This window comes from Cupressus sempervirens, chromosome 3 (genome assembly GCF_028749045.1).
Source record: "Cupressus sempervirens isolate cs-2001-9-10 chromosome 3, ASM2874904v1, whole genome shotgun sequence".
NCBI lineage: Eukaryota > Viridiplantae > Streptophyta > Pinopsida > Cupressales > Cupressaceae > Cupressus > Cupressus sempervirens.
Window position 1 is genome coordinate 1,020,917,492 of NC_143120.1, and position 16,265 is coordinate 1,020,933,756.

Here is a 16,265-nt window from a genome sequence, read left to right on the forward strand (position 1 = left end):
TTTGTGTATAACCCTCTAACTGGACAAATCTTCTTTGTAAATCAATCTTAGGATGATGGTCAATATCTTTCCTAGTGTTACCCATAGTATTACTAGTGCTAGCATCACCAATAGATTTCTTAAATCTACTTTATGTGAAAATGAGGATAAGAAAGGAATAGGTACCTTAGTAGTATTTTGATTTGCATCATTAATCATGTTTAGGCATAATTGCAGATTGCCTCCTAGCATTCTCCAAGAATTTAACCTTGTTGTTTATCTCAGCTATGGCTGCTTCATTTTTTGCAATCTCCAATCACTTAACCAAAGCATCCTTTTCTTTCCTTTTCTTCTCCAACTCAATATCAAAAAGTGACATGGAATCATGGGTTTGAACAATCTTTATTGGTTCCTTAATCTTAACACCAATCTCCTTTTGTTTCCCTTCATCTTTAGCCTCAACAACACACCCTACATCTTTTTCTTTGTTCTTGTTAGCTTATAGAGCACTATAGTTCTTAATCTATTGTATTATAGGTCCTTCTAAATTCATATTTTGAGTTTCTAAAAACTTTTGTTCTTGTATCTTAAGCTATTCAACTTGACCTATAATCTCTGGTTGCCATGCATTGGCTGCTATTTCATTTTTCTTCTTTAGGGTAGAAATTCTCCTAAGTAATATTTTCTTTTCTTCAAAGGATTTTGTAATCTTTTCCTCCTTTTCCTTTTGTAATTTTTTATTTATGGCTTCTTGCTCAACAATTTTCATTCTCAAGACCTCAATCTCATCAGGATTTGGGATAGTAAACTCAGAACTAGTAGTTTTTTCATCATTGAAACTCTTAGGATCTAAATGTTTTGGTCCCACTTCTTTTTGAGAATAGTCAGATAGGAAAGGGTTCATACTTCATTGAAAGAGATTGTTTCCATTTATTTTTTCTAGACTAGGTGTATTATGTAGCCCTATGGTTTCTTGGTATATCACTTTGGGTGTGCTAAAAAAGTCATCACTAGATAGTCCAAGATGGGATCTAGAACTTTAGCAAGATGATTCCCGTTCCATAGTAGAAAAATGAACATTCTCTCCCCTTATTACTTGCTCTTAAGAATGGTCTTCTCTATGCATTTGAGATCTTTTCATAGCCTAATTCTATCTTCCCCTAGTAGGGAGATCAGTTTGTAATTTGATTCTAGGGTTTTTTTTCACATTTTCCCATGTGTTCCTTTTATTTTCCATGATTTTGAGACAAAAAATTTCTAAATAATGACACTGGTTAAAAACCTTATGAGACACCACCCACCCTATTAAAATGGGAAATTTTTTTGAATAGATCACAATTATTTCACTAATAATCATAGACAAAATGCAAATAACCCTTGAGACCATAGAAAAGTTCTCATGAAAATTCCTACCTCAGACTCTACCCAAGGGAAACATGAATCTTAAATGATACACTAGTTTATTACACATAAAGTGTTATGTCCCTAGCAGAGTCACCGCTTTGTTGGTGTTTAAAACTACTAAACAAAAAAATTCTCATTAACAAGATAATAATACCCACATAACCTAAGGATTAGCCAATTCCTATTAACAATTATATGTGCAAACCACTTGGGCCCAACTTCAAAAAATCCAAGGATGGTTTTCTACTCTTTAGGCTCTACAAAACCAAGGTGGGTATACCTAGGGGTGATTCTAATGCAAACTATTGTATGAAAATTATCTTAGTTTCATTCTAATTTTCATCTTCTATCCTTAGGCACATACACAATTTACCAATTTCTTTAATGCTTTCAAGTTTATATACATCCCTCGTAGGAAGATCTGGTCATAATTCTCCTAGGGTTTACAGGTATTGTTGGAAATAGTAGCTACCTAAGACTTAAAAACTAAATGTAAATGAGTGGTGACCAACATTATAACCTTGAACAAAATAAAATGAAAATGATTTTGAATTTATAATTGTATTGACATGTCGAAGCAGAATTTACTCTCAACCATTTCTAATTTATATTGCCTTATCCATGGGAACAAAGAGTCAACTATTGGCATGAGATCTTGTTCAATTAACTTGTAATTGAATTTATCAACTGTAATCACCTATTTCTATTCTTATGAAATATCACTTTCAGAAACTCACGAGTTCTACTAATTTATTGAAGCATCTACATAATCCATTGAATTAAAAGCAACAATATAACCAATACACAACCCATCTAGACTACATTTAATCAATTAAACCTTATTCAAATGATCTCAAAATTAATAAACTCATGAAATGGAGATAGAAAATGGTGACACTGATCTAGTGTAAATACCCTTTTGAATTATCATTTTTGCTAACTAATACAATAACTAATAGAAACTCAATGAGGAACCTAGAAATTCATACTGATACTATCATTTCTATTTGTCATTAGAAAGTACATAATTGGAAGTAAACTCAAAAAAAACTACACATGATTGAACTGATTGTACTTTCTTGAAAATTGAAAAGCATATAAAAATTTGGACCCTCACAATGCCTTGAAAACTCATTTATATAACATGAATTGTAACAAGCAAATGGAAATTGTGATTGCCAAGTGTCCTTTTACAACAATAAGTACAAAAAACTTTTCAAAATATCCCAGACAACTTAATTAAAAAAGAAACAACAAAAAGCAATTGTAGATGATAGTTGGAGCATAAAATCTTTAACTTCATCTTTTTCTCTAACTATCCCCTATTGGTAAAGCCTTTATTTTTGTGATTGCTTCCATATAATAACCTCCCTCTTGGTTGGCCATTTGCATCCTTTGATTGCTATTAATTCACCAATATATTTCTATCACTTGGAATCAATGATTACTTTCCCTTTTGTGGTAAACCTATTCATTTTAGTTTCAACCTTGAATAGGGTATCAATAAGTTCATTAAAAACACATTCATCAACATCACCTTGAAAAATGGATACCACCTATGGCAAGTCTACAATATGGTCAAAAGAATTAGACCATTCATTTAAATCCTTTACTTTATTATCAAAATCAAGAATAGAAAGAATTAAAGAATCAAATCCATTTGTCAATATTTTCAATTTACTCTAAATTACTACCAATTTACCTATGAAGAATTGCAATAGATCTTTCACCTTGTCCATGCCCTCTTTTATAGTAATAAATTTATTAGGGAGGTTTAGCTTTTTCACTACCAATGGTATCAACCTATCAAAGAATTGCATGTATGGTCCCCATTGTTGGAAGATTGGATCAAGCCACCCTATTGATTCTTTGCATATCTACTCTGTAGATTGTAAATTGATGAATGCATTATAGGAATCTTGAGATATTCTCTTCAAAAGGCTTATTCTATGACTTAGTAAATTCATCATAACATTCTTCTTTGTTGCACTATTAGATTGGGGAGCTTCTATTTCCACATCGACCATAGGTACTGGCACTGTTACCCCTATAGGTATCTCTTCTATTTGGGCCTCTGCTTCTACAACATGCTTTTCCTCTTCCACTCTCCTAGATGCATGTTCTACCTTTGTTGCAGCCTTGAGTTGTTCTCTAAGGGATGCGTCTTCTACTTCTAAGCTTTGGATTCTCCTCTCCAACTCTTCTATCCTTTATTTCTATGCATAGCTCATCTTGAGCTCCTCCTCATACAATTTCCTAACATCTAGACGTTCATTGTATATTGCAGCTAACCTATCCTCAATTTGATCTACCTTTTCCTCATTCATGAGTGTAAAGTGTTTGACCAGGATAAAAATCTCTTTTCTAGCAGTATTATCTAATGTGCAAACAATCATATTTCCTTGTGTGGTTTCCTATATGTCCATCATCTTAGGCTTTGTTTTTTGTCATGGGCAATACTCCACACTGCTAGGGTTTTTTTGTCTACATTAAACCTTGACCCCCTCTTTAATACTTCACTACCAATGGTGTCATAGCTGATGGCTTTGTCTTGTCTCCTCATTTGATCAAGAACAAAGGCCCTCTGAATCTCCCAATTTGGTATTCGAATCATACCACTCCTATGTACCAACTCCCTGGCCTCTGCAGGGGTTGTTATCTCACTATCTGGGTCATAGGCTAGCAGTTTATCCACTAATTCTTTATTTTTCTTAGGATTCTCCCCTAGCATGAGGCTTAGTGTGAGCTGATTCTATTTTATTTTATAAGGAAAACTTTTAAACTCTGATGATTTAATGAAATCATCATCTTCCATAAATTTTTCAAATTGGATGAGCTTGTCATCCAATCTTGATGCTCCAATTTGAAGATCACTAGAGGCTTTTCCTACCTCTATAGACCTTTGATGTAAATAATTTTTCTTGATGTCAACAAAATATTCATCATTTCCTTGCATCACTTGCAAGGCCCTACTTACCACCCTCTTTGGGATGTGCACTATTTTCTATCTCTTATTTCCCTTTGCCACCCATGTTGAAGATGATGGTTGCTCCTCCTCCACATCAACCTCCAATTATACATCTAGCTCAGGGGATTCTCTTTTTATAGTTGCTTCCTCTCCCTCTAGCTCATGTGGCATCTGAGACATTATCTAATCAAAATTTTCTACCATCTTCCTCAAGTTTCTAGGGTATGGAATTTCTATATGGAAACCCTTAAAATTAGGGTTGGTCCTTGTACCTTCCTTATTTCACCATATTTTCCTAGCAACTAAACAACCTCCCTTGTTGCTACTATGTTAGCAATCAAATCCTTAATAGGGATTGACTTTCTTGGAGGTATGATGTATCCCCTAATGGCATTAACCTCATTTGTAATTTAGTTCTTAGGGTCATACATCTGATAAGGCCTAGTAGAAAATTTGTACTAGCCTAGGTACTCACTCAACTCCTCATAGGCATTTTTTCCTATTTCAAAATCTCCTAGGTTAAAAGTTCTACCAATAAATGTGGGTTTGTGCAGAGAAGGAGGGATCAATTCTTTGTTCATTAGTAGGAATTACCAAAAGAATTCAATAACGGCCAATCTAGGGGGTAAATACTTCGGTAGAATGTGAGGAGGGTGGGCATGCATATATCCTCATCAATGCACACTCCTTAAATAAAAATATGTCCCCCCAGTTATGATCTAGTTTGGGTTTCTCATCCAAAAATGAAGGTCTAAGAAAAGTTTTCAAAACATTTGGTGCCCTTAATAAAGTTTGGTCGAATTGCCTCATAATAATAGAACTAAACAAATTGAAGAACACAAGTGCATTTGAATAATGAAAATTTCTATCGCAAATGCGACTCCATAGTTGCACAGGTAACTCACCAAATTCATTAGAAGTTTGATCAATGAAGTCCTAGCTAATGTAACCAATTTTGTAATGCAAGATCAAGTGCATCTACAATGAGTAATGGTGGAACTTGAAATCCTTCAATTCTCCATTCTTTGCATTGACAATTTGATTGTGCATGTTGTCCAAGATGAATGCCACATAATCATATTCTTTGTGGTGGAAGGGGTCTTGTATGTCACATGCCATTAGGAATAAGGAACCACAGACACAATCATCTACACTATCACTTCCCAGAACTTTGTGTAGCCCATATACTATATTCTTGAAATAATTCTTGAATTTTCTCAAGGGAAGATGATCCCCCACTTTCTTTGGAATCAAATCTAACTTTTTTACATTGTAAGGGATGTGGGGTAGCATAACATTGTTCAAAAAATAGGTCTTATTTCTCCCAAATTTCCCTTGTAAATCTTCAATGTCAATGGGCACATCCATCTGCCCTTCTAATCCAAAAGCCTCTATGAAAGAAGTTCTATCTAGCGTGCACAAAAAGCTCGCATTATGCCTTTATAATGTCTAGGTGACTAGATTGTAAGAATTTATTAGTTCCTTTAATAGGTCCACATCAACAAACACTTCTGGGATTATCAAATTTTCCATGTTCCTATTCCATGGGTTATAGAATGCTACATTTTTAGTTCTATTTTATTAGAAATATAAAAATAGATTAAAAGCATCAATCCTAGGGCATTTTGCATCTAGGAAATAAGGGTCTTTTAAGATATGGTCATTTTCCAAAATGGCATTCGATGACCCTAGAAGAATTTTTAGCCAATCTTTAATATGATTGTTTAGCTTCCTAACACTTTACTTTTTCTCAATTTTTATAGCAGCCTTCTTCCTTTTTCCTTTAGGCATGTCCTCTACAACATTGTCACCCTCATCTTCATCCTTTACTTATCTGCAAGAACCTTCTAAACTTCCTTGTTAGCCATATTCTCTACAAATTATACTTTGAACTATTGCACAATAACGTAGAAATCATGAGGCTATGGATACTTGGAGAATTTTTTTAGAGAAAGAACACAAATTCTTCAAAATGGCAATATTCTGAATGTTCAATCAAATATTTATGATTTAATCATATAGTTTACCAGCTTTTTTAATAAATTCTACATGCATGAGATTTCAATAGCACCCTCGTAGGATGACAATAAAGAACATCAACTATGAAATTTGATCCTGATGTAATTTTTAGTCTTTTATTTTACTTGGCCATGGTGAATTTGTCCTTTTTTGTAAATTGATATGACACCTCAGCTACTTTCTTTTCAAATTATGGTCTTCCATTTATATGTTGAGTCAAAATATTTTAATCTTTGTAACCCCAAAAACACACTTAGCGAGCCTTTATATCTATTTGGTGATGCTTTCGAATACCCCAAGCATAAAAATGTTAGGGTTTCTTTAACATAGCATTAAAAATTCTTTGATGCTCTTATCTAGCCCCTTACATCATACAATCTCAAGCCTCCTCAATAGGTACCTTCATTCTTACACTTCAAACCTTTCTCATATGAGCATAAAGCCTTTGCTACAATATTCACTTTATCCTTTATGTTGATATGCACACGTATCACCGAAACCTTTTAAAAGCTTCTTTACACTACTACACTCACTTCATTACTAGGGACATAATAACACTTTATATATCCATCCTTTGATCATATGCTTAAGGCTTTACCTATGGCATCACAATATATTTTATCTTTTCTTTATTTCTTCTTTATGCCTGCATGAGTTACCTTAACCTCGTAACATTAGAAAGATTTTACAGATGGCATCTTGCTCTTACGTTTCTCCTTTCTCATAGTAGTGTAAAGCCTTCCTTTCATTCCTTTATCTATCCTTTTATGCTTATATGCTCATACTTAACTTGTAATCATAGAGAAAGGGATGAAACAACTCTTTGTTCATACGATGACTATGCAATCATAAAGGTGTAATGATAAATTTCAATTTTCACTTATCAACTACCTAGATTGAATCTCAAAAAAAAAGAAAAGAACATTTCTCTTGATATTAGGCAAGTGAAAAATGAAGAACTTAAGTCATCTTCCATTTGGGTTGGGTCCATCTAACATGTATGATGTGTCACCATTTGATTTTTTTGCATCAGGGCCCATCTAACAACTAAATAGGTCCCACTCAGCATGATCATTGTTATAATATGGCTTTATGGTTGTCTACAAGTCCAAGAAGTGAAGGCACATAAACAAAATTGAACTTCACTTTCATTATTATGAGTTCCTTTTACATGTAAAACCATAATACACTTTATGCCTTCTCATAAACCATCCTTCATGCCATGCTGGGATATTACACCTTTATGCCATTCATTAGAACATAGGTGCGTAGATCAAACCACAATACTTTTCCACCCCTTCGCTCAGCAATTTACTCATATTCTCATATAATGATTTGACACATCTCCTTTAAAACCTTTTATGCTCATACGCTTAACACTTTACTGATGACCAAAAATACCTTTTCAAACTCCTTTCACTCACCTGCTTAACTTATCACCATAAAGTCATAAGACCACTTTCAAAGCATATAAAGCCTTTACACCTCTTTGCCCAATGATCAAACATATGATCGGGGAACCTTGAAATGAACTATTCTACTACTATGAAAAGCATAAGCTTATCCCCGTAAAACATGAACTCCTTTACACCTTTACGGTGCTTAGTGAAACATGAGCATGGAAACATGAGCAAGAAGGTACTTCATTCTTACAAGAAACCCTACACCATAAGACTGTAAAGGAAAGAACTTAAGCACTTTACAAAGCCTTTTGTAAATTTTATAAAGACCTAGGGTTTTTATACACTTAGGGAATTTCAATGACTATGTTGATGACAAACCTTGAGAATTTAATAGAATTCAAACAACACATGAACTAGGGCATGACTAGGGTAACCTAAAAATTTGAAAAAATAATAAGGAACAAAACCCTAATCTGCATGAAACAATGACTTAAATGCTTTTCACCAAAATTTTAGAATTTCTTTGCACCGTGAAGAATCAGACCAACACTTTGCATAAATACTTTGTGTAACTTTTTTTTCTAAACTTTCTTAGTGTGACCAGCCTTTGTAACCTTAGGTAGATTATCAATACATCATGTTATCACTATCTTAACTGATTCTTGTACTCTACATGAACATAACTAAAACTTTCCTCTAGGTGTTATTGTTACATCTTTTGATCAAATCCACTTCATCAATCAACTAAGTGATAGTTGTATATGTGAAATGTGACCATTGATTCTCACAGGCACTTCAACATGTTCATTATATGTAGAGTCATCCTGAAATAAACATGGAGTCATTTATCTAAGAGGCCCAACCAAGTGACCTGTTGCCTTCTAACTAGAAGGATTATGCCTATATGCTCTCAGAAAAAGGAGTAGGCAACCAAACCTTTCTAGAATGAAGGATTTTTATGCAAGTATATGCTTATGCATTTAATCTAGATGATATGTAGTTTATTTTAATAAGAAGTAAAGGAAGTTAAACTAAATGGATGCATATTTGATCTAAAATGATATCAAATGCTAAGCCGAGTATGAAAGCTAGAACTTAAATGAGTAATCACTTTGACAACAATTCAATACAATTCAAATTCCACCCTCTGTAATGAGGGATTAGGAGTCCCTTAAATAAAATCCAAGAATTGATCAATGGTCAAGATTAGAAATGAGATTCAGTTAGAATGGAAAGTTTCCTTATGAAAAGGAACTTAACTAATTTCTTATTAAGTGGAATAAAGAATTAACTAATTGGTTTCCTTTCCTAATTTTAGTCAACTAAGAGTTTCCATTTTTGAATTGAGGAGAGAATATTGAAGAAGATATTTGATTTAAGGAAATTAAATATGACCTCATGATTGAGTATTCTAAATTGAATAATTAAATTCAACAATTATAATAAGAATATTTAATAAAATCAAATATGTTTAATTCCTCATGTATATTAGCTAAAAGGGGTAAAGTTAATTTAATTAAAGTATTAAGACTAATAATTAAATTAATTCAATTAAAAGGTTAATTTAGCCAATTTAATGAATATTTAGAAATTAATTAAAGTAAATGATTAATATAGATTAATGATCCTCTTAATTTGACACTTAAGTTGAGTAGAGATAATTAGAATTAGAATTGCCTAGTAAAATAGGACTTTAGGGTTGATGAAATAGACCAAAATTGGTTTAGCATGGCAATGTGCCAATTTTGTGGTATTATATTTTGCCCCTCCTTGACTGAATGTGTGAGTAGCACATTCAATTCAAAGAAAATTAGAAAGCATGATGCATAGATCAATAAGATTTTAAAGATTATCTCCAGAACAAAGCTTAACCTTAAGGGATCTAGATAGAAAACCTAGATACCCAGAGTTAATAAGATTAGTTCCAAAATCAATGACACTGAGACCAATTAATAAGCTTTTAAAGATTATCTCTAGAATGGAGTTTAACCTTAAGGGATCTAGATAGAACACGTAGATACCTAAGATGAATAAGCTTTTAAATATTACCTCTAGAAGGGAGCTTAATCTTAAGGGATCCAAATAGAACACCTAGATACCTAAATTGACAAGCTTTTTAAAAGATTATCTCTAGAATAGAGCTTAATCTTAAGGAATCCAGATAGAAAACCTAGATACCTAGATTGACAAGCTTTTAAAGATTATCTCTAGAATGGAGCTTAATCTTAAGGGATCCAAATAGAACACCTAGATACCTAGAGTTAATAAGATTGGTTCCAAAATTGATGACACAAAGACCAATTAATAAGCTTTTAAAGATTATCTCCATAATGGAGCTTAACCTTAAGGGATCTAGATAGAACACCTAGATACCTAAGATGAATAAACTTTTAAAGATTATCTCTAGAAGGGAGCTTAATTTTAAGAGATCTAGATAGAACACCTAGATACCTAGATTGACAAGCTTTTTTAGAGATTATCTCCAAAATGGAGCTTAATCTTAAGGAATTTGGATAGAAAACCTAGATACCTATATTGACAAGCTTTTAAAGATTATATCTAGAATAGAGCTTAATCTTAAGGGATCTAGATAGAACACCTAGATACCTAGAGTCAATAACATTGGTTTCAAAATTGATGACACAGAGACCAATTAATAAGCTTTTAAAGATTATATCTAGAATGGAACTTAACCTTGAGGGACCTAGACAGAACACTTAGATACCTAAGATGAATAAGGTTTTAAAGGTTATCTCCAAAAGGGAGCTTAATCTTAAGGGATCCAGATAGAACACCTAGATACCTAGATTGACAAGATTTTCTAAAGATTATCTCTAGAATGGAACTTAATCTTAAGGAATCCAGATAGAACACCTAGATACCTAGATTAGCAAGCTTTTACATATTATCTCTAGAATGGAGCTTAATCTTAAGGGATTCGGATAGAAAACCTAGATACCTAAGCATAAAGATAACAAGATCTCATCATGAGTCATAGAATCATTCTTAGAATGATGCTTGATCCTCAAGAGTTGGGGTTTAGACTGTTCCAATACCTATCCATCAAACTCTAACTAGAAATGTTATAAGGTTGATCAGTAGATCAAAAGATGAGATAGATGAAAAAGATGCTAGAGAGGGGGGAAGAAGATGCCCCAAGTGATGAAATGCCCCTAGTAATGAAGACATAACATGGGAACAAGATGCCTTGAGCAATGAAGATTTAGATTGATTTAAAATTTAGATTTGATGATGTAATCATCCTACCCCTTAGGAGAAAAATCAAAAGATGACACACCAAAAATATGATGTGCAATAGTATATTGAGAGATATAGAAGAAATTCAAGAGTCAGAAGAATATATAAGAGATTAGAATGATCAAAAGAAAATTCAAAGTCAATTCAACATGATTTCAAGGTCTAGAAGACCACGTTTGAGTTCACTAGATTTGACTATAGTTGACTTGAGGTGACTTTTTCCAGAATAAATTTTGAAAATTTGAGGAATTTTGAGTCAAAAAGGTTCCAAGAGTCACAAAGAATTAGAAAAAATTGGATTACACAAGCATTTGATTATGTCAGTCCCAAAATTTTAAAATACATTTTTGAGCAACTTAAATGTGTCAAATTTAAAGTTCGATCCTGAAAGTGGATTCAGAGTAGTCAAATTAGCTAGGGGTGATTTTTGTGCAAATCAAAGCACTTTGAAAAATTAGGTCAAAACCTATATAAGGGCCCAAATAGTTATTTTCAAATCATTTGTGCATTTTTTCTTTAGTGAAAAAAAGATCTCCAAGGTGAGAATGGTAGTTCCCATGAGTACACATCATTTTGAACTCTCCTAAAGATACAACCAGTTGACAAACTAAAGATCTCCAATGATTAATCAATAATCTCACTTTGCATTTATTTTTTCACACATTTTCAGTCATATTTAGAAAGTTTTTAATTTTTTTAATTCTTTGCATTGTCAGTCCTTATGCGAGGGTTTCATTCCTCAAATGAACCCCATCGATCTTTGCATGAAGCCACACCACACTAGTGTTTCTTCACATGTGCTAGTGAGTGTTCTTGCCTGCGAGATACCTACTTTTCACACTAGATGTGTGGGATAGTGGTCATTTTTCACCCAATGTCTATGCTTTCTTGTATGAAGATGTAAAATCTTGCACGAGAAAGAACTTTCTCCTGAAAAAAATTGGTGTCTCCTTTAGCATTTTAAGTTCAATTTTTTGTCATTTCATTGGATTTTTGAGCAGCGACTGACCATTTTCCTATTACCATTGGTCATGTGTGCAAGTTTTATTTGATGATATCTCATTCAAGTCCCACTATCCACCCTATAGAGCTCTTTTTTGGAGTCTGGATGATGCTTACATGGCACATATTGATAGATTGGGGTTATCATATCTATACTAGATCCCAATAGTGCTAGTGAATCACAACTTGTTGGTGGCATTGGTGGAGTATTTCCATTTAGAGATGAACACCTTCCATCTACCATAGGGAGTGATGACCATCACCCCTAAGGAAATTTATAGGATTCTACACATACCCTTCCATGGACCAAGGGTAGTTTATGCCACAATTTTGAGAGCCGATATATAGGCACTATGAGTCATCTTCTAGTGAGAGTTGGCTATAGGGTGAGCTATCACATGGGATGAGCTTGTCCACACATATGACTTGACACACAAATTAGCTTCAGTCCTAGTGATCTTCATTAGTTGTTTCTTAGTGCTAGATAAAGGGCAACGTGGGTTGGAGTGTGTTTGTAGTGTGATGTTGTAGAGGATCCTAGATGCTCTTGAGAGATTTGGGTGGGGACAGTGCATGCTCACCCATATGTTCCACAAGATGCACAAGATTGTCTGTCATGATTAGAGGAGTATGGCTATCAGAGTTTATGTCTTACAAATCTAGGCATAGGAGCACCTGCCAGTGATGAGGCCCATTTTTTAGGATGCACAAGATCCCATGGAGCCATATATATGCAAGTATAGGGGCTAGCTTACCCAAATAGGTCTAGGGAAGAATGAGTACTAGAGGGAACATCTCAATAACCTAGTATCCATTGTATGGTGGCCCTAGAGAGAGACTGAGGATTGGGATGACACTCCTCAGGAGCTAAGCCAGATGTTTACATTACAACCACTACTAGGCCAAGCTACTCATATTATCGAGAGATTTCCCATCACCCTTGTATGGTGATAGTATAGGCAGCCATAGGATATTAGTTAGGAGTCTTGCTCATATGCCTAATTAGCTAGAGATCTAGAGTGGGGGTGGTTGGCAAGATTGGACCTAGGGAGGTTGATGATCAATGTGTTTAACCTAGTTGTAACATAGTGGGACTATCTGCCAGCAATAAAAAATATTAGGATGATGACTGCCCACTATGCATATTTTGTTAGCCATCCCTTGCCATTATTCATAGACCAATTAGGGATATCATCTCCCAAGCCATAGATAGCTCAATAGGTACCACTATAGGGACCAACATAGTAGCTAGCATAGTAACCACCATAGGGACTAGCAAATTAGGTGAGACACCAAGTGAGGTAGGTGCAAATTCCTCGCAACACATGGGGTTAGATCTGGATGCTAGTTGTAGTAGGATAGAGCAAGGTTGCTAATAGAGATTGCACATGGAGGAGTAGGTGTTGGCTGAGAAGTTAGATGAGAAGATGTAGGACTAGCTTGGTGGGCCCTAGGGTGTATTAAGGAGGGCCAAAGAGTAGATTTGACAAACTTCTTGAAAGCTAGGGGGCTACAGATATAGGTGGCCATACAATACACAAGGATAGTTGAGTGGGATTGTGAGATCTTTAGACTATAGAAGTAGGTAAAGGTACCTAAGCAGAGAGGAAACCTATTGTAGGATGAGGTTTGATTACATGCAACTTGAGTAGCCTATTATTTTTTAGCTTATTCCATAGTGGTGCCTAATGAGGCTTAGTAGGTGTCCAAATTCTCATAGTATGCTCAGGATTTAGGAGGTGTGTGCCCACCAACCATGCTAGATATGGTGCTACCTCCTCCTCCTCCTCATCCAAGAGGTGAGGGTGTTAAGGAGAGCTAGACTTGGCTTTTTGTCTCTGAGTTTTTGATCTAGCTATGCATCGATTGGTGTACCAACACCATTTTGTATCATTTTTTGATCAATAGTGCTTGAGTAGCACTCATTTTTGTATTGACATATTTGTTGATATATATTAGATATTGAGTTGAGTATCCTATGTACATGTCATTTTCATTGTTTTCCTTTTAATTTGATGTACATCAGATGGTTACGCTATGATTATGAGATGCAAAACTGATGGGTACACAACCCAAGAACAGAATGGACACAACAGAAAGGGAAATTGTATTGACTAAAAAATAAGCTAGTACATTTAGTACAGAGAAAATAAACTTCAAAACATGCCCTAAGGGCTTACAATAGCATAAATCTGGAGATAATTTCTCCTTTTAGTACCCCCTCTCAAACTCCACCCCGAACTGCCTTTTACAATGCCAAAAATATCCTTAAATAGACCTTGAAGGGTTAAGGACTAGGAGTACATTCTAGAAAGTGTTAGTAGGCATCCGCCGACCAAATAGAAGGTTCTAGAAGCTACGTTAGAAGTCGACACAAATCTAGAAGAATCCAAAAATGGTAACCAAACTTTCAGGAGGCATAACTTTTGAACCGTAGCTCCAATTGACGAACCATTTACATTTTTGAAAAGCTCTCAAAGTGCTCTATAGCCCTATGGACCAGCTTTTATCGTCCTCCATTTTTTGGCCCTTTTTGAGGTCATTTAATGCCCCTAACCTGACTTTGAAGCATTCTTAGGAGGTCTCCAAAACTCAAAAAACTGCAATAACTTTCAAACTGTGGGGCCTTTTGACTTGATTCTTTTTTTGGAATGCTCTAAATCACAATTACATTCATCTAGCCAATTCAAACCTTCTAGTTTACCAAAATGATGGCCCAATTACATGCTCCTATTTTTTTGAAATTTTCTAGTTCACTAATAGTGGAACTGTGAGATTTGGAACCTTTATTTGACCCAAATGGTATCCAAAAATGAAAACACATGAAACAGAAGCTAAGTCTAAGTATATTTTTTTGGGTGACATAGGATTTCCCTTATACCTCTGGATGCTCCTACATCAAAAACATGATGTGATGTATGCATATTTGATTTAATTTGTACAAGTAGTATATATGAAATGAATGATGGATTTATGGATGAAATGCAAATGTGAATGGATTGACATCTCATGTAGTGTTTCATGTTTTTGCTTGATAGTGACAAATATCTCATTGAGGAGTGTGAGAGGACAAATCAAAGTACCAAGTGCTTGTGTATCTATGAAGAATCATGATACTTTGAAGAGACCAATAATCCCTCATCAAGAAAGATGGAAGTAGATTTGAAATCAAATCATGTGTTTAGCCAAGTGAAGCATGCAATGCCAACCTATGTTACATGCAACCCTAGGTCTGGATACCAAGCTTCCACAATTATCATCACTAAGCATATACAAAAAATCTAGATGTCATACAATTCCCACTGACATTGTAATTATGAGAATATGAATAGGACATATGTTCTAGTTTTGTTAGTATGAAATGTAATAATTTGATGCATAAGAAGCCAAAATGACTAGAACATTTATCCCTTTTAATGTAGGAAGTTAACATAAGCATCAAAGCATAAATGCTAGGATGACCAGAATGTTGCTTATGTGTAGACACACTAGATACACAAGAGATCCATTTTATGGTGAGTATTCTATAAGTATTTTGTTTGCAATGACCCTTGTGTTTGTAACCTGAGATAGAAGTGTGCTAGATATACTTGTAGTGACCCATACATTAACTTAGTAAGAAAAGTATCAATAGTTACTATAGCATGAAGAGTTCACTCCAAAAAGCAATGAGAAGAACCAACCTCACCAATTTATCCATATAAAAGGAGTCAAGGTACACACAACCATCCAATACGAGATGGAGGCTCTTATAATGGACACCTCTCTTATATGGATGCTTTAGATTATTTGAAACTAAACCTCAAATAGAGCTAGAGTTTTTTTTTATTTTCTATTGAGAGAGGTACTACCTCTACCCACTTCATGAAGTAGTTTGTAGCCATAATAATGAACTTATGTCCATTAAAAGAAGATGGGTGAATCTGACCCACAAGATTGAAGGCCCATTGTTGGAATGGCCATAGTATGATAGATGGAATTAGCTCCCTAGCTGGAGCATAAATCAAATTCCCATGGAGCTAGCACTGTTTATAGGACTTGGCATACTTGATTGCCTCTTGCTCCGTATTTGGCCAATAGAAACTAGATCTAATAAGTTTCTAAGCTAGTGTGAAGCCATTTGAGTGAGATCCATAAGTGCCCTCATGAACATCAATTAATGCATATTTGGACTGTTTAGGTTCTAGACACCTAAGGAGTGTTCTATTGAGACCTTTTCTAAACAAGTCATT